The sequence below is a fragment of the Hylobates moloch genome, unplaced genomic scaffold (assembly GCF_009828535.3).
Source record: "Hylobates moloch isolate HMO894 unplaced genomic scaffold, HMol_V3 SCAFFOLD_14, whole genome shotgun sequence".
NCBI classification, from domain to species: Eukaryota; Metazoa; Chordata; class Mammalia; order Primates; family Hylobatidae; genus Hylobates; species Hylobates moloch.
Genome location: NW_026652289.1, coordinates 1,533,662 through 1,556,272, shown reverse-complemented (window position 1 = coordinate 1,556,272; position 22,611 = coordinate 1,533,662). Strand labels below are relative to the sequence as shown.

Below are 22,611 nucleotides of genomic sequence, written 5' to 3'. Positions count from 1 at the left end.
GAGGGGAAGCCTAGGAAGCCCATTCATAGGCCGACCTTGAGCTCCTAAGAAAACGACCTTCTGGAACACAGGGCCCCACACCCGCTGGGAGGGAAACCGCCATGGCCCCAGGATTTTGCCCCCACTACGTTGCCTTTTGTGAGTAGAACATAACGCGCTCTCAGAAATGAAGCGTTGTGCGCCCCCTCAACACACCGGCTGACACAGCGCCCGCAGGCTGAGCGCTTGGCAGCAGCGTGGAACTTGGCGCTGGGGTGTCGGAGCTCAGCGTGGCCCTCCGGGAGGGTCTGAGACCTCATGTAATGTGGCCAGGGGAGAGCTGGAGCCCACCTTCCCGCGGAGCAAAGACTGTGCCCGCACACAGCGGGGCACCGTGAGCCTGGGGGCTGGGGCGGAGAGAGCCTGGACGCCACGCCGCAGCCTGCGGGTTCTGCTAAGAGTGCAGTCCACGCAGCAGGCTTCGGGATGGACAATTCGAAGAACAGACTTGCCAGGGAGTCCGGCAGGGAAGCACCAGCCTCCAAAGGCCACCACAGGCCTCCCTTCCACACCCATGCAGTCAGCTGGCGCCGGGGAATGCACGGAAGGACCACACCCGCAAGGAAAGCGCAGCTCTGAGCCCCCCGCGCCTTCAGGCCCGCCTGGGAACTCTCAGGAACTCTCAAGACTGCTCCTGAGAATGCCCCTCCCAACCACAGCAGGTGACTGTCACGGGGCGTCCGGAGCCTCTCAAAGATCCAGGAGGAGGCGTGGTGTGGAGGGACCGGCCAGTGTGGCGGGGCCCCGCAGCGCCAGAAAAGGCAGCTGTCGCAGAGTTGAAGAGCTCATCTTAAGAAGAGTCCCAGAGCACCGCATGTTCTCAGTCATAGGTGGGAATTGAACAACGAGAACACATGGACACAGGAAGGGGAAATCACATACCGGGGACTGTTGTGGGGTGGGGGGAGGGGGGAGGGATAGCATTGGGAGATAGATATACCTAACGCTAAATGAAGAGTTAATGGGTGCAGCACACCAACATGGCACATGTATACATATGTAACAAACCTGCACGTTGTGCACATGTACCCTACAACTTAAAGTATAATAATAAAAAAATAAAAATAAATAAAAAAGAGTCCCAGAGCAGAGAGGCCTGACTTCAGGTTACAAGCACAAGGATGGGGCCAGACACTGCCACGCTCCGCGGGCGCAGCCAGCAACCCGTGTTACGGGTGCAGTGGTCACCACGCCGCGGCCGTTCAGGTCCCTCCCCTCCTTAACCAGATGCTGTCAGCCTGTGGCTTCTGTTGGTTTTATTGAACAAGAGCCACGGTGGGAGGGAAGATGATTTTGTTTAGCCTCCACTTTCTGCAGAGCGGCTTGGAGTCTGAGTACATCAGGGTAGCATGCATGGTACACGGTCATGTTGGTCTGTGCTCCCACAAACTGAGAGGTCTTTTAAGGAAATCCCTCCCCAATCCGGAGTTGAGTCATCTGGCTTCCATCTCTGGGCTCCTTAAATAACCAGAATCTCAAATTAGCCATGAGAAAGAAACACACAAAAACATCTCTTTATGATAAAAAGGGAGACAAAACCCCAAAGCTGACACGTGGGACAGAGACTGCTCCGTTCGTCACCGTTCCTCTCTCTTCCTGCACCTTCCAGCGTCTTGTATTCGTGGAAGGAGAGAATGAGCTGGAACAGAAGGAGGAGATGTAGACCACTCGCTGGCGGCAGAGTGGCGCCGCCGCCACTCCAGAGATCCCGAAATAAAGACGGTTTTTCCGCAAAACATTTGCTCGTAGGAGATGCAAATGAGAGCTATTTTTAGGAAATATTAATGCGCTGAGCTCTAATTTGCAGACCGCGATTTACTTCATCCCCTCCCCCAGCCGGAGCCATCTGAGCGCTTGGCTCCTTCCTGGAAAAATTCCGCTCTGGAATAATGACTTGGTTTCCTCACAGGAAGAATGCATGCGTACTGTCAAGAGGCAAACAATACCCGAAGTTACAAAAAAGAAAGCAACAACAAACCACAAATGTCACTGCCAGACCCCTTGCCCAGAAACGCCCCTCATTCATGTTGGGTGAGGCCAGGCCCTGTGCAAGACATGGACAGAACACGCAAGCTGATGGTTGAGTAGATGGGAAAGTTTAGGATTTTCCTTGAATTTAACAGAAGAAAAAGAAATGGAGTAAAACCGAAGGACTGCTAAACTTCACATAAATGAATCTTATCCCAAGAAATACTTATCCCTCAAAGATAGCCAGGAACCCCTGAAAAAGAAAGCCTAGTTCTGCAGCCTGCACCCCTTTCCTGACAGCCTCGGCCCTGCTGACAGTACGGCGTCCTCCAGCGGGTCGTGCCGGACAGACAGACACAGGGTGGACAGGAAGCCCAGAAGGAGGCCCATGCACCTGGGAGGTCAGCATGAGATAAAGGGGGTGACTCAAACCTCTGGAGCACAAGTGGACTCTGAATAATAGGATGGGGGGCACACCAGAAAGGCTTGGAGAAAAGATGACAGGTCTGCCTCACGCCACACACAAAAATACACTTCCAGTGGCTCGGAAACCCACATGCAAAATGAGAGCTCAGACAAATCCTGGAAGAGGACATGAGTGCATTCTTCTGTCACCCGGGTGCAGGGATAGACTCTCTAACCATGACTCAAAGGAAAGAAAAGATTGGTAAATATGGGTATAAAAAAGGAAAAATATTTTGCACAGCCAAAACAAAACACCACAAAGACAACTGAAAAACTAGGAGAAAATATTTGCAATATAAGCCACAGATGAAGGACCAACGTCCTTTTTTCTTTTCTTTCTTTCTTTTTTTTTTTTTTTGAGACAAAGTCTTGCTCCATCACACAGGCTGGAGTGCAGTGGCGCGATCTCGGCTCACTACAACCTCTGCCTCCCAGGTTCAAGTGATTCTCCTGCCTCAGCCTCCCGAGTAGGTGGGATTATGGGATTACAGGCGTGCGCCACCACATCTGGCTAATTTTTTTGTATTTTTAGTAGAGACAGAGTTTCACCATGTTGGTCAGGCTGGTCTCGAATCCTGACCTTAAGCGATCCGCCCATCTCGGCCTCCCAAAGTGCTGGGATTGCAGGCATGAGCCACCGTGCCCAGCCCCAACATCCTTAATAAATGAAGAACTCGTACAAATTGAGGACAAAGGACCAGAAATCAGATAGACAAACAGAAAAAGGACATAAAGAGACAGTTCCCCAAAAAGATTAATGGATATATGTTTAATATAGGAGCTCCCTGCTGGAGCTGGGATGCACTCATCCTCTCCTGACCTTGGACAACAATGCTAGCCTCCCTAGCCTTTGGCTCCAGGGCTTTCATCCCCTGCCTCTGGGTTCCCAGGCCTTTGACCTCAAACTGAGACTTCTACCATCAGCTTGCCTGGCTCTGGAGCTTTTAGACTTGGACTGAGCCACACTCCCAGCACCCTAGGGTCTCTAGCTTGCAGACGGCCTGTAGTGGGACTCCTCAGGCCCCACAGTCATGTGAATCAATTCCCCTAATAAATCCCCTCTCAACTGTCTATCTCCCTGTCTGCCTGTCTGTCTCTCTGTCTCTCACTCTCTCCATCTACCCATCTATCCACCCATCCTATTGGTTCCATTTCTTTGGAGAAACCTAACACAGATGTGCAGGACCTTTACCCTGAAAACTGCAAAACACAGCTGGGAGAAATTAAAGACAATCTAAACGAATTGTGAGTGTTATGGTCTAAATGTTTCTGTCCCCCTAAAACTCATATGTTGTTGAAATTCTGACTCCCAAGGTGATGGTTTTTGGAGGTGAGGCCTTTTGGGAGGTGGTTTGGTCATAAGGGTGGAGGCCTCATGATGGGATTAGTTTCCTTATAAAAGACACTGTAGGCCGGGCGCAGTGGCTCACATTTGTAATCCCAGCACTTTGGGAGGCTGAGGCGGGCAGATCACGAGGTCAGGAGTTTGAGACCAGCCTGGCCAACATAGTGAAACCCCATCTCTACTAAAAATACAAAAAATTAGCTGGGCGTGTTGGTGGGCACCTGTAATCCCAGCTACTTGGGAGGCTGAGGCAAGAGAATCACTTGAACCTTGGAGGCAGAGGTTGCAGTGAACCGAGATCGCACCACTGCACTCCAGCCCGGGTAACAGAGCAAGACTCCATCTCAAAGGAAAAAAAAAGACACTGCAGAGAGCTATCTAGCTCCGTCTGTTACATGAGGCCATAGCAAGAAGGCACCGTCAATTGTGGAACCTGAGGAGTCCCACTACAAGCTGTCCACAAGCTGGAGAGCCAGGGATGCTGGCAGTGTTGCTCAGTCCAAGTCCAAAAGCCCCAGAACCAGGGAAACCAATGATAAAACCCTCAGTCAAACCAAAGGCCTGAGAACACCAGGCAAAGGGTATAAGTTCTGGAGCCAGAGGCTGGGGAGCCTGAGCCTTCACCAGCCACCTTGACCTTGGACTTTCCAACCTCCAGAACTGCAAGAAATAGATTTTTGTTGTTTATAAGCCATCCAGTCAAAGATGCTTTGTTATAGCTGCCAGAATGGATTGAGACAGAGGTATACCATGATCATGGATTGGAAGATGCAGTATTATGAAGCTGTCCATCCTTCCTGAAAGATCAATATTATTCTAATAAAAATTCCAGCAGGCTTTGTTGTAGAAATTGACCAGCTGATCCTAAAAGTTTAATGGAAAGGCAAAGAACTTGGAATGGGGCAAACAATCCTGCACAGAGCCTACGGGAATGACACCAGCTTCTTTTTCTTAAGCTATAGGATTCAAGACAATGTGGTGTCTGTGGGAAGCAAAACAAATAGATCAATGGAACAGAATAGTCAAGAAGTAGACCCACTAAGCCCTGGTACAGTGGCTCACACCTGTAATCCCAATACCTTGGGAGGCCAAGGTGGGAAGATCACTTAAACCCAGGAGTTTGACACCAGCCTGGGCAACATACAGAGTCCCTGTCTCTACAAAAAGTAAAAATGAAAAAATTAGCTGGGTGTGGTGTTGCACACCTGTGATCTCAAGCTACTGCAGAGGCTGGGGTGGGAGGATTGCTTGAGTGGAGAGGTGGAGGCTCCAGTGAGCCACGGTTGTGCCACTGCACTCCAGCCTGGGCAACGGAGTGAAACCCTGTCACAAAATACCGAAAGAATTAGTTGTTGTAATGGAGGCTAATATGCTGGTGGGAGTGAGCTCAGGTGGGCGTGCTCCTTCCATAGTCACCCCAGTGTCCACCACACACAACTTTAAGGCAGTGGAAGGGGTGGAAGTGCCCCTCCCCTTCCTCCTACCCTCCCACCCTTCTTCTTCCTCTCCCTCCCCCTCCTCCTGTTCTGTTTTACAGATACATGAGGGGTGGGGCCTGGGACGTAAGCACTGGAATCCTCATGGAGAGGCTTCCCTGGAGTCCTTAGCTGCAGGGTGGTGGGCACATGTGATGCCCTTATTCAGATCTACCCACTGGGATATGTGTGAAGTGCTGAAGCTTTAATAAATAAAATGCAGGAGGGCTTGAAAAAGGCCCTGTGTGTGGTGCACACAACCAGCTCGTGCTCAGGGAATCAGGAAGGAGGTTCACCCAGCGCCTGTGCAGACTGAATGCACTTATTTAATGAGCAACAAAGATATTACCAGACAGTCAAGGAAAAATATGTGTTTTTCCACTTTGAGAAACAGTCAAACTTTCATATTCCACCAAAAATAGAAGTGGAATTCTAGAAAACAAAAATAGGTGGGCTTATACTTGTATGCCATTCAAGCAAACCCACATAGACTATGGCTTCTCTCATCTCTCTGGAATGCGTGCTGTGTTCCCAGGAGGTCCAGGAAGGAGCCAGGACAAGAGGGAGCCTGGGACCTGTTCCTGGGCCTGAACTCCTGCGGCCACCAGGGTCCCTCCTGGTTCTCGTGGGGCCATCTGGGGTTGCACCCCTCCAGATGTGCCCTCCCTCCCCTCCATCCCCTGAGGCATTGATGACCGACAGGAGACCCTTGCCCCTGAAAAGAGACTGGCCGAAGAACTGATGAGTAGCTCCATCACAAGTCTCCGTGGTGGCCAGCATAGGACTGCAGAGACTTTTCTCCTCGAAGACCCTAGGTTGCTGGCAAACACTGAGCGCCGCACCACATGATGGAGGGTGCTGGGGAGGGGCGAGCCTCTGAACCTCAGTGCAGGCGAGAACAGTGCCTCACGTTTCTGTGGCTGATGGAATATTTAATGCTTAGTTTATACTTTCATTTTACACAGTTTGCTTGAGGCGTATTTTGTTGACTCATGACTTTACAGATAGCCTCTCTGATGAGGAGACTGAAGCCCAAGGAAGGGACCCATGTCCAGTAAGTGACCTGGTCTGACATCAGCCAGAGCTGTCTCCATTGCACTCAATAGAAAACGAGGCCCGGAGCCTCTCATCTGCTAGGCAGGGCCAGGCCACAGCAGCCCCCCATGGCCAGGACGCAGTTGGGGAGGGGGGCCAGGTCACAGCAGTCAGCAATGCCCCTGTACCCAGGCCACAGACTCCCAACCACCCAGGCCACAGCAGCCTCCCACCACCCCCAAGCTAAGCCACAAAAGTCCCCCCCCAACGCCTTAGGCCACAGCAGGGCCGGGTGGAGCCCTGAGTCCTGGGTTTCTTCACCATTTTCCTTGTTTCTTCCACTCCTTGTCCTTGAAGCAAGGGGGGTGGGCAAGCAGAGATGGGGATTTGCTAGAAGGATCCTGGGGTATCTCCCGGGCTTTTTCCAAGTTGGGCTTTTTCCAGAAATGCAAGGTTGATATAACATTTAAACTTTAATCAACTTAATTTACCATATTAATATAATGAAGCAGAAAAATCATACTATCATCTCAATAAATGCAGAAGAAAGAATGTGATAAAACTCAGCATGCATTCAGGAAAAGAAACTCTTAGCAAAGTAGAGATAGAAGGGAGCTTCCTTGATCTCATTTGGGGGATCTATATTTAAAAATCCTACCACAGATCTCACACTTATTGGTGAAATATTGGAAGTGTCCCCCCGAGGTCAGGAAAAAAATAAGGATGCTCACCACTAACACTTCTTTTCAGCAGCAGCTGGTGAGGTAAGTCAAGAAGAAAGCAATGAAGGATAAAATGATCATAAAGGAAAAAATGAAAAAGTCATTATTCCCAAACAAAATGATACATATATAAGAAATCCAATAGAATCTACAGATAACTATTGAAATTATTAAGTGAATCTGGAAAGACTGCTGGTACAAGGTCAATACACAAAGATCAATTGCATTCTAAATAAACTGGAAACCTGTGGTTACAAAATAAAAATAGGGAATATTTTAAATGATCATCCAATGCACCAAATGTCTGGGAATAAATCTAATGGACTATGTGTGTAATATCTACACAGAAGACTAGAAGATAATGAGAGCAACTGGAGAATATTTAAATCAATGTAGGGCTAAACGTGAACTGGAGCACTCAATATTGTGAGAATATCCATTCTTGCCAAATTGATCTATAGCTTCAATGCAATTCTAATAAAAATTCTAGCAGAATATTGTGAGGAAATTTATAAGCCAATTCAAGGATTTAAATGGAAATGCAAAATACCAAGTATAACGAAGAAAATTTTGAAAAACAAAAAAACTGCAAGGTGATTCTATGGTGTCAAAAGAAGACTCATGAGAAAGCTTCAGTAACTAGGACAGGAAACAGCAGTTCAAGGCCAGTCCTCAGCACCTAACAAAATAGTTCAGAAAAAAGCAACAACCCATGCCTATATGGATGCTTAATTCACAACAAAGCTACTGCAGCAGAGTAGCAGGGAGAAGGGAAATCATGTCAGTAAATGGTGCTAGGTCAACTGGCCACCAAACACAGACAACAGTTATGGACTGACTCTGAACCCCTACCTCACACTGTACAGAAAAACAATTCCTGGTGAATTGTCCTCTAAATTTGAAAATTGAAACAATAAACCTTCCAGAAGATAACAGAGGCATTCCTTCATGACCATGGAGTAGTTGAGTTTTCTAAACAGGACATAAAAAAACCCTAACCGTAGAAAAAAAGGTAGATAAACTGGATCACATTGAAATTAAGAACTCCTGTATAACAAAAGACTCCACTGTGATTATGGAAACGCAAGACACAGGGTGAGAGAAGGTATTTGCAACACATATAGCTGCCAAGAGTTTGGGTCTGGAATATATAAATAACTTCTACAGATAAATAATAAAGAAAACTTGTGGCTTCTTCACCAGAAAGGATGTGCATGTGGAAAACAAGAACATGTAAAGACGCTCAACCTCACTGGCCATTAGTGAACTACAAATTAAAGCCACTGTGAAGAACCACCACCACCCTCCAGGGTGGACAAAGTGTCAACACCAACTGTTGATGTCGACAAGAAGCAGCCAGAAAGCTCCTCGCCTGCTGATAGGAGTATAAAGTGGCTCAACACGTTGGAAAATCAGTGTCCCCTCTGGTGTGGGACCTATGTGTCTCCTGTGACCTGGTACACAACCCAACAGAAACACACACACATGTGCACTGAGAGAGGCGTATGAGAAGGTTCATAGAGGCACAGGTTGATGGATCTCATGAACACAGCATCAAGTGAAAGAATCAAGACACGAAAGAATACATTCTGTGTGATGTCACTTATGTGAAGCAAAAACAGGCATAACCAATCTGCGGAGGTAGCAGTCAGGGTAGAGGTTATCTTTAAGGCCCAGAGGCAGCCGTGGCTACGGAGGGGCACGCCGGACACTCCAAGTTGGTCACGTTCCGCTGCTCGCCCTGGTGGAGGTTTCACAGCTGTGTCCACTTTGGGCTAACGTGTTGAGATGTACACTTACGATATGGATACTTTTTGGTGTATGTATTATATCTCAAAAAAGTTTGAAAATACATGATGATGGCCACTTTTCACACCACCGTTCACGGCTGCTGTATCCCTGAGCAGCTTGTATAGGTAACAGTCAGCCCGAGTCCCTGAGATTCCAGTTTAAAACTATCAACTGCAAGATCTTGAATATATAGTAGTTGAAAGTTCCCTAGAGAGAAGGCTTTAAATAACCACATGAGCCATCTAATTTGTCACTAACCCAACTGTACTTAGGCTCAGCCTCCAGCCTCCATCCCCTCCAGAACAGCTCCTGGAGATTCAGCAGAGCACGGCCTGCCCACGCCCTCCCTCCTCCCCCCTCTTGCCTGGCTTCAGTTGCTAATTACCTTTTAGCTTCTCAAGAAAGACTGCTAACATAATAATTAAGACATAACTCAGCAAAATAGAAAAAAAATCTCCTTTTCCTGGCTCTAGTCCATTATTTTAGAGTAGTATGTTACCAGGAGCCATACTGTTTTTGCATCTGATTTATTTTAAAAATCTAGTACCATTCAATAGAAGTTGGTGAAGCTGCTAATTTTGTTTGATTTATATATTTATACTCATCCCACAAAGAATTTGAGGTGTTTGGTGTGTCTCTATATTCGCTTGCTCTTTTAATAATTTTTACAAATGAGTTTCTCCTTAAGGATCGTGTACTTTTTTTTGATCCACTTTTAAGTTCATACTTTTGTTACTGTTGTACAGCATCATCTACCAAATTACATGTTGTTTGCTGCTGGTATATAGAAATCATTTTGGGGGTGTGTGCATGTGTGTCAATTTTATACTCAATAATCTTGCTGAATTTTAATTAGATCTAAGACTTTGGCTGTAGATTTAAAATTATCTGCCTATGTAACCTTATTTATTTATGTCTCCCTTTCCTCTCTTTATACATGATCAAGTGAAATAATCGAGACACAAAAGGATACAGCCTGTGTGAGGTATTAGCCCACCGAAGCCTCCAATCCCTGGCCTCAAGCAGTCCCCCTGCCTCAGCCTCCAGAGAAACACGCTTCCATCTTTTCTCTCCTGCCTCGCTGGGCCTTCCCGCCTCCCACGATCCCTTCTCTTTCTGTGCTCACCTGTAATGCTAGGCTGAGGTTCTTCAGTTCTGGAGCCAGGTTCCCTTCTTTCTCCACCCTCTCTTTAGGGGATCAGTGACGTCTTCCATTTTCAAGGGTTTCAAGTGTCCGTCTCCAGCACGGCTCTCCTCTCCGGACATCAGTCTTTCGTACGTACCTATCTTCCTAACACAGCCACTCAGACATCCTGTAGGTATCGCAAACTTAACGCACCCAAAAGGAATGCCTGGTTTCTTCCCCCCATCCCCCGTGTATTTAACCACGCAGCATGTTCCCTTTCCCTGGTCTCTACAGAGTGCAAAGTGGCCTGACCAGGAGGACTCTTCTGACCAATGGTGGCAGAAGCCTCCTCTCTTCTCTGACTTCATGTGCCATGGAAGTGCTTTTTCCTCTGCCACAGGCACTCCTGCTGTCAATGCCTTCTCATCCTCCAAGGCTCAGGGCAGCTTCCTGCAGCTTGCTCTGACACTCCTGAGCAGTGCGGCTGCAGTGCCCTGGACTCCTGCGACTGTTCACACTCCTCTTCATTAGGAGCCTGCATTTGTACATCACCACTGGAGCTTTTCCACCCATCGTCTCCCTCTTCTGGATGCAGAACAGGCTCAGACAGGCCAAACAACTTGGCCAGTGCTGATGGCACAGCCAGGTCCGCACTGACCGTCATGCCTCTGTTCCTGCCCTGGACGGTGTCTCAGGTAACACACTGCGCTGCTCCCTGACACCATCCCCCCACTAGAACATGAACGCCCTGAAGCAAAGACATCTTCCTGGCCACGTGTTGACTTATGCACATGACACTGCCTACAGCGCTGAAAGGCCATCAGATCGTCCCCTCTCTCCTGTCCCTGTGTGTCTACCCCAGTTTTCTCTCTTCAGGCTGGCAAGTGATGGAGACCATCGTAACTGTGCTGGATTTAAACCTTCCAGGCCGAGGTACAAAGAGAGACTCACAATTGTCTCAACGCCAGCTCTAAGCGCCCAGGGCCATCCTGGGAGTCAGAATCCTACCCGATGTCCTGGAGTGGGTTGTGGAGGGGCTGTGCTGTGTGCCTGTCACAGAGCATAGACAGACCATTCCTGCTGTGTCACTGTGGGAGTTGGGAGTTGTCCTGGAGACAGTGGCAGCACATTGTGAGCTGGGCAGGCCTCACACATGGTATCCACCACCATGGCAGCTGCTGACCGAATGGTTTGGCACCATCTGGTTTTTGCCACTCCAGTCTTGTGTCTTCTTATTTTATTTTTAAAATATAGGGCAAAAAATATTATGTCTCAACTCACGGTATCACCGAACATTGGTCACCTCTTATTAGCAGTTTTATGCTCCTCCTGATGTTTGAGAAACAGGGAAATCAATAATCCACTTTAGGCTACAATCTAAAAAGTACCTGTGGGTGTCCTTTCTCAAATAGATTGGGTAGAATTAAATAAAACAAAGCAAGATTGTTTAAAGCTACATTTTTAGTTGTACACAAGGACTATAGTCAAACGGGCTTCAAAAGCACAAAGGCTGTGGCCAATCATCAGCCCTGGGACACCAGCACCAAGACCAGGCCACAGTCTCAGCACAGCAGGTTGGCAACTCGCTCTGTAATTGAGGAGACAGAAATCTGAGCACACAGATTGCCCTGTGTGGCTGGAAAGGGAAAGGACGGCTGTCCTGGCCACCGCAGCCCAGGGAGGCCAGCACACCCGTGCGCAGGTCACGTGACCCACTTCTAGCCACAGTCTGCCAGCCCCTGGGCATGACAGGAAGGGGGTTCATAGATCAGTGGCATTTACACGTCTAAGCTTTGAACACTCTCTTCAACTGAAAGCCCAGTGTGTGAACAGGCCGGGCAGCTGGACCACTCCGAGGCTGGTGCCTTCCCCTCCTTTCAGGCAGTTCCCAGAAGGCTGAAGACCACAGTTTGAAATCCACTTAATCTCTCAAGTCAGCTTGGGTCTATATCCTAAGATTGTGGAGATCATTTTGTGCCATTGTATCTTGTAGGCATTGGCAGGACCGCTGTTAATTTTTAGTTCTTCTCGTGGGAGACAGTCACGGGGTCATGCCATTTAACTGCACTGAAGGGAAAACGTGGGAAATGGATTTTTGGTGCTGTGTAGACCACATTTCATAGCGGTTGGCATCTCACATGCTCATGCAAAGCCTAACTCCGCACCCTGAGGCAGACAGCTGGAGGCCAGCTGGATTCCTACACTCAAGCCCTCCAGCATCAGGTTTATTTTCCAGGACACCAGAGTGATTGTTTATTCCATAATTCCCACAAAGGAGACGGTAAACCACAGAACAGAGGTGGGGTGGGCACGGAAGGCCGGGAAGTGGATGGTGGCTGCCAGCACTTCTGTGGAGACCCAGGGCCCCCCTCCAGAAGCCCCGGTGTTCAACCTCCACAGTGAACAGGCGATGGATGGCTGAGATGTCCTGGAAATTTTTTGGGGCTTCCTCAGGCGACCACGGGATTCCTTCTCAAAGAGCCTGATCTCAACAGGCACCCGAATGGGCATCCTGGTGCTTCATGCTCCACAACAGCTGGGAACGCCATGTCCTGGCCCCAAGCGACTGGAAACTGCTTTCCTCCCCGACATCAGCAGCAAGGGGAATGGTCCCAGTGCCATTCTTCCAAGTCAGGGAGAGCATCACAATAGAAACCGTCTCTGTGGAGAGGATGGCACCTGAAGCCATGGAATAGGAAGGGAGCATCCGAGGCTGCTGGCTGGTCCTGCAGAGCCGCCTGAGAGGCCCGTGGGAGCAGCAGAGGGTCCCGGCCTTGGGCGCCATCCACTCTCTGCTGCTCTGGAGGGAGCAAAAGGACAAGCTGAAACTTGCACAAGCAGCCTCCGTTCTGGGGAGTTCCCTTGTATTCCCCACACCAACCCGCACCTCAGCGAAGGCCTGTGGAAGAGTGCTGCAGTGACAGCCCTGATGAACCATGCTTGCTGTGCCCGTCCCCTGTGCGGTGCCTCACGTCCACTCAGGCCCCGGCCATCTCACCCTCCCAGGGAGATGGAGGGAAGCGCCATGAGGATTTGCTTTTTCTTGCTGCCGAGGGAGCCCAGCCACCACGGCAGGGAGGCCCGGTCAGCCTGCGGTGGGTGGGTGACATGTGGCCCGGATCTGCCCAGGGCACCTGCCCATAAGTGGGCCCAGCGGACACCCCATGGAGCCGAGGCAAGCCGTCCCAGCTGAACCGGCTTAAGCTGCAGGCCCACAGAGTCATGAGCCTTGAAGAGAGGTTTTCGTCCTCTGAGGTTTAGGCTGGCCTGTTACACAGAAATACAACGTCCTGATGCACGTATCTCTTTACTAAGAATGTGTCCCGAGAAGACGTCCCAGGAGTCTTGATTTTTATTTAGCCGTCCACGGTTGCCCCTTCGGGTGCTTCGCCTTCAGATGGGCTGAAGGGCTCACTTGTTAGCTGGCTGGCCCCAAAGACAGGCTTGTTTTCCACCAGGCAGTGGCTGAAGCCAGCAGCCTGCCACAGACCACGGTGCTTCCCCTGACCTGTCCGGGACTGCGCGCTGGCGGCTGACACCTGCGGAGTGCTTACCACATACCAGGCTCCTATACTTCATCTGTGTTCGTCTTTTAAGTTTTGTTGTTTTTCAGAGCCGGGGTCTCAGTGTTGCCCAGGCCAGAGCGCAGCGACCATTTATAGGCGCGGACCTCGGCCTCGCACACCACAGCTCCAGCTCTGAGACACAAGCGACCCGCCCTCCACCGCCTCCCCGCCAGCCCCAGACTCCAGAGTGGCTGAGATCACAGTGTGCGCCACCCCATCCCTGGCTGGGGATGGTCTCTCACTCCCCACTTTACAAGGGAGGAAACAGGCCGAGGGCAGAGTGGGCCGCCTGAGGTTTGGAGGCCAGGGCGAGCACAACCTCAATTTGACCCTGGTACCTGCCGCTTCCCCCACCCAGGTGCAGGACCCACCCGCTTGTCCACACCTGGCTCTGCCCACCGCCCCCGACTGCTCCTCTGGGCTCAGGTCGCCGCGGTCAGGAGCTGCCAAGTTTGCCTACCAAACTTTATCTTCGTGCAGAGAACTGCAGCCTGGAGCTGGTTATTCCGGTCACTGAAAACTTGCATTTCTACATACGCTTATCATCATCTGTGTAAACATGTCTTGGTATAACTGTGGAACAGTCCGTAAATATAGATATATCGAAGAGTAAGTCTATTGCATATGCTGTAAAAAAAATGCTTTTACTATCAACCTAAAACAAAACAAATCAAACAAAACCACCATCACCTAAACGTTGGTAACTGGGAGCAGCTGCTAGTGTCAGTGCCAACTAAACGGGAGACGGAGGGAACTGTGTCCAGGGTCCTAGGCCGCGACCTGGTTCTCCCAGAGTCTACAGTGAGGATGATGGGCGGGGAGAGGGGGCCGGCGGGACCCGCGCGTCCCAGACAACTCCGGGAGAGGGGGAAGCAGGGGCGGCTCGGCGGGGGCCTGGCGGGGCGGCGCCCGCTGCAGGGAGGAGCGCGTGGGCCCGGGAGCCTGGGCAGCACCGCGAGACGCCACCTCCGCAAAACGCAAACGCCAATCGCCGGGCGCCCGCGGTCCCAGCTACCAGGGAGGCTGAGGCGGCAGGATCGCGTGAGCTCGGAGGTCCACCGCGCTCCAGTCGGGGCGACAGTGAGACCCCGTCCCCAAAACGCAGCAGCTGCGCACCCAGAGGAGGACACGAAGGCGGGCAGGGTCTCCTCAGCCGCGCTCGGGCGGGCGGCGCCGCGACGCCAGGCCGGTCCCGCGCTCCTGCCCCACGCTCCGGAGCCGCCCAGCCGCGGTCTCTCAGCTCCGGCCGCGCTCCAGCCCCATCGGCCCCCGCGCCCGTCCGCCGCAGGTGGTCGTGGGGCAGACGCCACAGCCCCGGCTGCCCACGACGGACGGGGACGCCCGAGCGCGCGCACGTCCGGCGTCTCTGCGCCGGCCCCGCCCCCTCGGCGTGCGCGCGCCCGGCGGGCGGCGGGGGCGGGGAGGGGGCGGAGCCGCCGGCGGCCCGGCTGAGGCGCTGAGGCGGCCGTGGCGGCGGTGGCGGCAGCAGCGGCTAAGTGGCCAGGTCGGCAGCCGCGGCTCCGGGCCGCGCGAGGCCACGGCCGCGCCGCGCCGCTGCGCACAACCAACGAGGCAGAGCGCCGCCCGGAGCGGGACTGCGGCCCGAGCCTGGGGCGCGCGTGCGGAGGACCAGGCGCTGCGCGGCTGCGGCTGAGGTGAGGGCGGCGCGGGGCCGCGGCGGCTCGGGCGGGCGCGGGCTCCGGACCCCGCGGCGGCGGCGTTTATGTAAGCGCCCCGCAGGGACTGGCGCTGGGGCCAGGGCTACGGGCCGTCCCGGGAGCGGAGGGCGCCCGTGGGGAGGCTAGGGTGCCCCGGCACCGCCTCGCATCCACCCTCCCGGGGCGCCCGTCTGCTCCGGCGCTCGGCCCCCGGAGGAGGCTGCGCCCGGGCGGCCCCGCGTCCCCTCCCGAGGGCGCCGAGTCCGCGTGGGATGCGCCGCGCCGCGGGAGGGCAAGTGCGCCCGGACGAGGCTGCGCCCTGGGGACCGAGGCTGCGTTTTGGTGAGGGGACGGTGTGCCCTGGAGATGGGAGGTTGCGCTGGGGACGAGGCTGCCCCGGGTACAAGGCTGCGCCGGGGGACGGGAGGCTATGTCCCTGGGGAGACGCTGCGCCCGGCCTGGGACGCTGCGCCGGGGGACGGCAGGCTGCGCCCGGGATGAGGCTGGGCCCGGGCAGGGGAGGCTGCCTTGGGAGGGGACGCTGTGCCACGGGAGTGGAGACTGCGTTGGGGACGAGTCTGCGCCCTGGACGGTCCTGCGTCTCCTCCCGAGGGCGCAGTGTCCGCGCGGGATGCTCTGCGCCGCGGGCGGCCCGGGCCAGGGAAGTTCCTGCGGGTGCTGGGCGTCTGCAGAGATCGGGAGCAATCTGGGGCAGTTGGGGGCCCGAGGTGACTTTTGACGTGTTCACATGAGAAGGAAAATTACTGCGTGGTGGATGGGTGCGAGGGAAGGTGTCAGACTGGGCTGTGGATGCTGAAACGTGTTGGAGTCCCGATTTGCACGCTGGAGAACCTAACCTAAAATGTGTTCCTGTCCAGATTTCTATTTCGGAGATCTGCACCGTGGTGTTTAGTTCGCAGTTAATATTTTTGGTCAGCAGGTTTGGGCTGTTACTTCTGATACAGGCATTTTATTTCCTTCTTAACTAACCATTATTGCATTCCGTTCTCAAAGTATAACGAAAAGTGGCATGATATCAAACTTGTTTCTTTAACGTTTAGTTCCGTAATTAAGATGATAGAACCGTAGTTTTTTAAATTGAGAATGCAAATATGTATTTAATCCTCTTTGTTTCCTCTTAAATTTTGCCGTATGTTTTATTGCTTCGAAAGGTGCCACTCAGAGCTGCGTTTTCCAAAACACTAGGTTGTCTTAAGAGCAGTTTTTCCTAGGAGATAGAAAAGCTAATTGTCTTTTGATGACCATCTTTTCCTTGGGGTTGAGACTGCTGTATCCTTTTTGCCTGCTGAGGGTTTCCCAGAGGGGAAAGGGAGAAGGAAGAAAGGATAAAAGCTTGGCTGATACAAGTCGTTCTTGGATAAGAGAATTAACTATCTCTCATTGCGCGGTTTCTCCAGAGGGCAGGGTCCAGTATGTATGGACAGCCACAACAAGGGCTCGATAAATATTTGATGAGACAGGCTGAGCTGGGTGCCTATATCTTGCCTGTGGTGGAGAGGATGAACTCACACAGGGTCTGAAAGGAATGCATTGTCTGTGAGTGATGCCCTGTTAGATGTCTGAGGGTTCCTAAGACGGAGTATATCCCACTACATCTACATCAAATTTGAAGCTGTAGTTGGAAAGGAAAAAAGGAGGCCCTGCTGCAGGGACAGGGGCTGAAAAATAATCGATCCAGCTCTGAGAAATTGATGACATGTGTCTCTGGTGTGACGTGCTCATGCAGTTGTTACTGGGAGGCCAAGGGGGAAGGATTAGCTATGAAGTGATAACGTCATCCACAAAAAACATCTTGGCTCAGAGGCTAATTTCACTTCCTTGTGAGTTTATGTATTGTAAAGCATTTGAATTCTTTTAGATTTTTGGAATAAGAATTTTTTAACTTCTATTTGTCCAGTGAATGCATAAAACAAACTTAATTCATTTGACAAATACTTGTCTGTGGCCTGTTATGTGCTAGGCCCTCCCTGTTTTAGGCCCTAGGAGATACAGTACTTAACAAGATAGGTAGAGATCAAAAATGCTTCTGGCATAAAGCAGTACATTTGTATTGATAGATTTAAAAAGATAAGCAAGCACACAGTACCTACAGAAAGGTAAAGCCTCATTCCACTCCATCCCTGGGCACTTGGTTCAAAGGCTGCACCCAATTGTATATTATCCTAGCAGGAGTCAAAGTGTGTACACAGTTGTGTATGTTTTAATATATGACAAACCTTGCTATAGTGGATATTCTTACACGTGGGTACAAGCAAAGCCTACTAATTATTTATTATCAGAATTTCTTAGCTGTAAGTTTTACTTAAGAACTGGGTTTTATTCCCTTGAATGCTGTGATTAGCTCTGTGAGCAAATAATATAATTTAAATAGACAGGAGGTAGTTAACTTTGGAGAGAAATAGATGAAGTTACACATTTACCAGCCTATAAAAAAGTTTAGCAAAGTTATCAAGCTTAGTTTGAAACCAAAAAGCTCAGAGAGGTCCAATTTTATTAGAAAACTCAATGGTGGCGGGGCGCGGTGGCTCACGCCTGTAATCCTAGCACTTTGGGAGGCCGAGGCGGGTAGATCACCAGGTCAGGAGATTGAGACCATCCTGGCTAACACGGTGAAACCCCGTCTCTACTAAAAAAATATAAAAAATTAGCCAGGCATGGTGCGGGCGCCTGTAGTCCCAGCTACTTGGGAGGCTGAGGCAGGAGAATGGCATGAACCCAGGAGGCAGAGCTTGCAACGAGCCGAGACCTCGCCATTGCACTCCAGCCTGGGCAACACAGTGAGACTCTGTCTAAAAAAAAAAAAAAGAAAAAGAAAACTCACTCAATGGTTTTCTGTGTCAACTTTCTAAAATAGGAATTTCCAAATCTGTAATTTGGTGTGATGGAAATGGTGGTGTTAAAAAAAAAAACATATTATTTTGTATGTTCACAATATGTGAGGTAGGAAAAGAAAATGGGAAAATTAAAAATTGTCCAGTGAAATCATTAAGGTTTCTTCCTTATACCTTGAGTGACTTTTCTTTCCAAGGTGACAGCTTTTTGTCTGGGGTGTGGACAGGGACAGCGCGGTAGCCCACAGAGGTCTTCGTGGCAGGGTCTTACCGCACCTTCCATTTGCAGAGTTTTGCCTCATCCATAGCTTAACAACTCTTGGGCTAGCGCCATTAATATCAAATGATCGCATTTTTTTTGGTAGTTTGATTAGTACCGCCTGCTGCACTTTTCCACCTGTATGCCTATAAGATGTCCTAGGCATATACAAAGAAAAGCGACTTTGGTTTTAGGTTTAACTGTGATGGAACAGGAAGGGGGATGAAAGTAACTCTGAGATACCTTGTATTTTTATTGGAAGTACAGTGAAATGGAAGCTCTACTTGCTTCTAGTTTGGTGATTTTGGAACCTGGTTCCATTTCATTTGCTTATTGATCCAACAGGCATTTACCCATGCATCCTGGCCCAGGTCCTCTTCTAGGTATTGGAGATTCAGGATGAGCCTGATGAGGAGAGTTCCTGCCCTCGAGCAGTTCATTTTCTTGGGAAGGAGGAGAGCAGTAAACAAGCATCTGGTGTCCTAACTGCTTCGAAAGGCAAATGAGGCAGGGTTGGTGAGAGAAGGTCAAATAGGTGGTGAGGATGGAGTGAGCTGGGCTGAGGTCACGGCAGCAGCAGCCTCTCAGGCACAGGGAACTCTCAGGTGAAAGTTCCTGAGCCTCCTTGTAGTATGCTGGTCACCTCAGGGAGGCCATTGCTGCCAGAGAGGCTGGGCGAGTGGTAGGAAGTGAGACGGGAGTGGAGGAGAGCTGCATCTTGGAGCACACAGGCTGTGGTAAGGAATTTAGATTTTAGGTGTGATGGGAAGCCTTAAGAGAGCCTTTCTTCCTTCCTTGGGAATGGCATGATCTGATTTATCTTTAAAAAGCACCACTCTGGCTGTTGGGCTTATGATATGCCAGGCTGTTTTAAGAACTTTACATATATTAATTCATTTATTCTTATGACAGTCCAAAAAGTAGGCATTATTATCATTATTCCCATGTTACAGGGGGGAATACCTAGGCACAGAGTGGTTAAGTGATTTACCCAAGGTCACACAGGAAGTGGCAATGGCAGGATGTACCCTTACCTCCTTACTGCAGCTTGCTTTTTTCACCTCCACTACTGCAGACTGGAGGAGGAATATCAGCAAGGAGATCAATTAGACTTTTGTGAAAGCTAGGTGACTGTACCAGCACCTCAGACCAGGGCAGAAGTGGTGAGATCAGATTCAGCCTACCGAATTTCAGCATTTGTAAGATGCCATCATTTTTAAGTTGCATCATCATTTTTTATGCTGCTAACAAAGGGAAAATGTAGCCAACTAGATTGTGACACAATGCTTTCTTGTTACCCAGCATTCATTTATACTCATTGAAAGAGCTTAGACTAAGCATTGACTTTTAAAATCATATCATTGACCGGGCGCAGTGGCTCACGCTTGTAATCCCAGCACTCTGGGAGGCTGAGGCGGGCGGATCACAAGGTCAGGAGATCGAGACCACGGTGAAACCCCGTCTCTACTAAAAATACAAAAAATTAGCCGGGCGTGGTGGCGGGTGCCTGTAGTCCCAGCTACTCGGAGAGGCTGAGGCAGGAGAATGGCATGAACCTGGGAGGCGGAGCTTGCAGTGAGCCGAGATTGCGCCACTGCACTCCAGCCTGGGTGACAGAGCGAGACTCCGTCTCAAAAAAATAAATAAATAAAATCATATCATTAATGCATTTTCATAAAAAAGGAAAATACAAGTAAAATAAAGTAATTCTGAAATTTCTTCACATCTAGAATCTGATTCTTCCAACTCAGCTTTTGACTTGGCATTGGTGCCAGGTATGAGACAGGGAAGTCTGGGAAGGGCAAGTGTTAGGATTTGAACATGTGGAGCTTGTGACTCTGGAAGGCAGCCCAGCTCAGCAGCTCCACTCAAGGGCCAGATCTGGAGGACGAGGGTTGGGTCATTGTGCAGCTACTTCCTAGATGATCTTGAGCAAGCAGTCTAATCTTTCTGTGCTTCAGTTTTCTCATCTATAAATTAGGAAGAATAAAAGCAACTTGTCAGGGTTGTTGAGTTGCTAATGTAAAGTACCGAAAATAGTACCTGACTAACAGCATTTAATGGGGCTTACTTTGCTTATTATTTTTATGATTAGTCATCTGAGTAGAGAAAGGTGAATATGGATGGAAATTCAAGGTCAGGTTCAAGAAGAGGTTGGGGCCAAGTATGTAAATTTGGGAGTCATTTGCATATTGCTGATCTTTGAGGCATACAGTATGGATACAGAGGAGCAGGAGATGACGAATGGCCTGGGAGCTTTTGGCAAGGGGTCCACATTGGGAGGGAGGGTCTAGCAATGCCATTGAAAAGGACTCTGTTTGAAGAAAGAAGAAACTAGTGAGAGTCTAGTGGCCTGGAAACCAAGACACCAAGGGGTTCTTTTCTTCTTATTCTTCGTGGGCTGGAGAGTTTCCTATTGGCTTTGATAAGAGGTGGTTGTGAGTGACCTTAATAGGTTTGGAGTGGTGGGGAGAGGAAACAAATAGAGTAGAGGTGGAAACATCAGTGTAGACGACTCTCTAGAGGAGTTCTGTTAAAAGGGAAGAGTCATGGGATGGTGACTGGAGGGGACATGGGTACAGGAAGTTTTTATTTGTATTTTTAAATGAGAGCGATGATAGCATGTTATGAGCTAATAGGAATGATCCAGTAGAGGGAAACATTTATAATATGCCAGGAAAGAGGATAATGTTGGAGCCAAGTCCTTGAGAAGGTGAGAGGGAGGCAGGAAGCGCAGGGATGCTCAGCTCTAGAAGGGAGGCGGGACTTCAGGAGGGAGGCAGGACATCTGCACGTGGGAGCCTGGACTCAGAAATATTCCTCGACGTGCTGCCCTTTTGAAAGGAGGATAGGAAATAAATCATGGTTTTCTCCTCAGTCCTAAAAAGTTCGGAATCTCACCCTAGGACTCAGGATCCAGCTTCTTACCAGCTTGTGCTGAACATGTCATGGGGTGTACTTACGGGAAGATACATGTGGAAATGGAATTTTTAATTTATTTAAAAAATTCACTTTTCTCTAAAAGTATTGTTACTTGGAGGTTGGCACCTTTATTCACCAAGTTCAGTACTCAGAGGACTAGAAGACTTGGTGCCTGATTTGTTCTTGATTTGCCTAGCTGGGAATTTCAGTTTTGCATTTAAGACAACTCCCTCACCAACCCTACCCCCAGAGGAAAGCAGGTATTGCTTTGGGCCTGTTGCGTGTATATGTTTATGTTCCACTGGGTCAGCAGCATTCAGTGAAACAAAGTTCCCTGTTAACTTGGTAAAATAATCTTAATTGCATGAGTTTTGATTTGTTTTTGTGATTATTTGATTTTTTCAGGTTTGGAGTTTCAGGACACCCATCTTCTCAGTAGTTCAGCCAATGCGATGAAATGTGAAGAAGCCTTGCCCAGCTTCCTTGCATTTTCTCCATCATCTGTGCAGTGGAGAGTAGTTCCCACTGCTGTGAAAACATTTTCCCTTCGCTCTTTTCTCTCAGGGGCAGGCTTTCTTGAGTGCCTGCTCTGTGTGAGTCATCGTGGGAGGATGCAGTGGAGAAGGACAGGGAGGAGGTCTGTGCCTCTTTGAACTGACATTCTGGTGGGGAAACTAAACAGATCACAGAGGCAGACACCGTGCCTCACAACTACACACGGACCCGGCTTATGATAGTTCCAGTAACAGTTTTTGACTTCACCACGGTACCCATACAGTCATTCTGTTTTTCACTTTCAGCATAGCATTCAATAAATTGCATGCGATATTAAGTACTTTATTATAAAATAGGCTTTGTATTAGATGATTTTGTTCAACTGTAGGCTAATGTGAGTGTTCTGAGCACCTTTTAGGTAGGCTAGGCTAAGCTTTGATGTTTGGTAGGGTAGGTGTATTGAATGCTTTTTCAGATTAGGATGCTTTCTTTTTCAACTTGTGATGGGTTCATGGGATTGGAACTCCACCGTCAGTCAAGGAGCACCTGTGCTGTCTTTATCGTCATGACCGAGGAGACACGGCTGCGGTAGATGGCATCAGAGGGTGGCTCCTGGTGGAGGCATGATGTTCTGGGAAGGCCTCTCTGAGTGCAGTGTGGTACCCTGAGGCCCAAAGGGAGAGAATGAGCTCATGTCAGGAGGGGTGGACAACAGCCTTCTGGCTAGAAGGATAGCCTGCTAGAGGGCCTGCTTGTTAGAGTGGCCAGGATGGGACCAGAACCATTGTCCAGTCAGGGGCTGAGAGGTGAGGCTGGAGAGACAGAGGGGCCAAGTCCTGCAGACTCTCAGAGTGTTTTCAGCCAGGGGGTGAAGGAGTGCAACAGGAAGAATG

The 22,611-nt window shown here is 50.0% G+C and overlaps 1 protein-coding gene and 1 long non-coding RNA gene across 5 annotated transcripts in view; one reads left to right on the top strand and one right to left on the bottom strand.

The window, feature by feature from the left end:
- Window positions 1-6,693: 6,693 nt before the first annotated feature.
- On the bottom strand, window positions 6,694-11,165 carry LOC131381260 (uncharacterized). Its single transcript, XR_009209884.1, has 3 exons — window positions 10,918-11,165; window positions 9,967-10,153; window positions 6,694-6,761 (listed from the first exon to the last, which is right to left on the bottom strand). It is a non-coding gene; the product is annotated as an uncharacterized LOC131381260 (long non-coding RNA).
- A 3,803-nt stretch (window positions 11,166-14,968) lies between these two features.
- Window positions 14,969-22,611, top strand: part of ADARB1 (adenosine deaminase RNA specific B1) — a 165,300-nt gene continuing 157,657 nt past the window's right edge. For 3 of the 4 annotated variants that reach the window (XM_032174577.2, XM_032174574.2, XM_058428048.1), the window contains exon 1: window positions 14,969-15,187. The gene's annotated coding sequence lies outside the window, so the exon portion shown is untranslated. Of the gene's footprint in view, window positions 15,188-15,410; window positions 15,533-22,611 lie in introns of those variants that run through there. The other variant, XM_032174576.2, reaches the window with a different exon arrangement.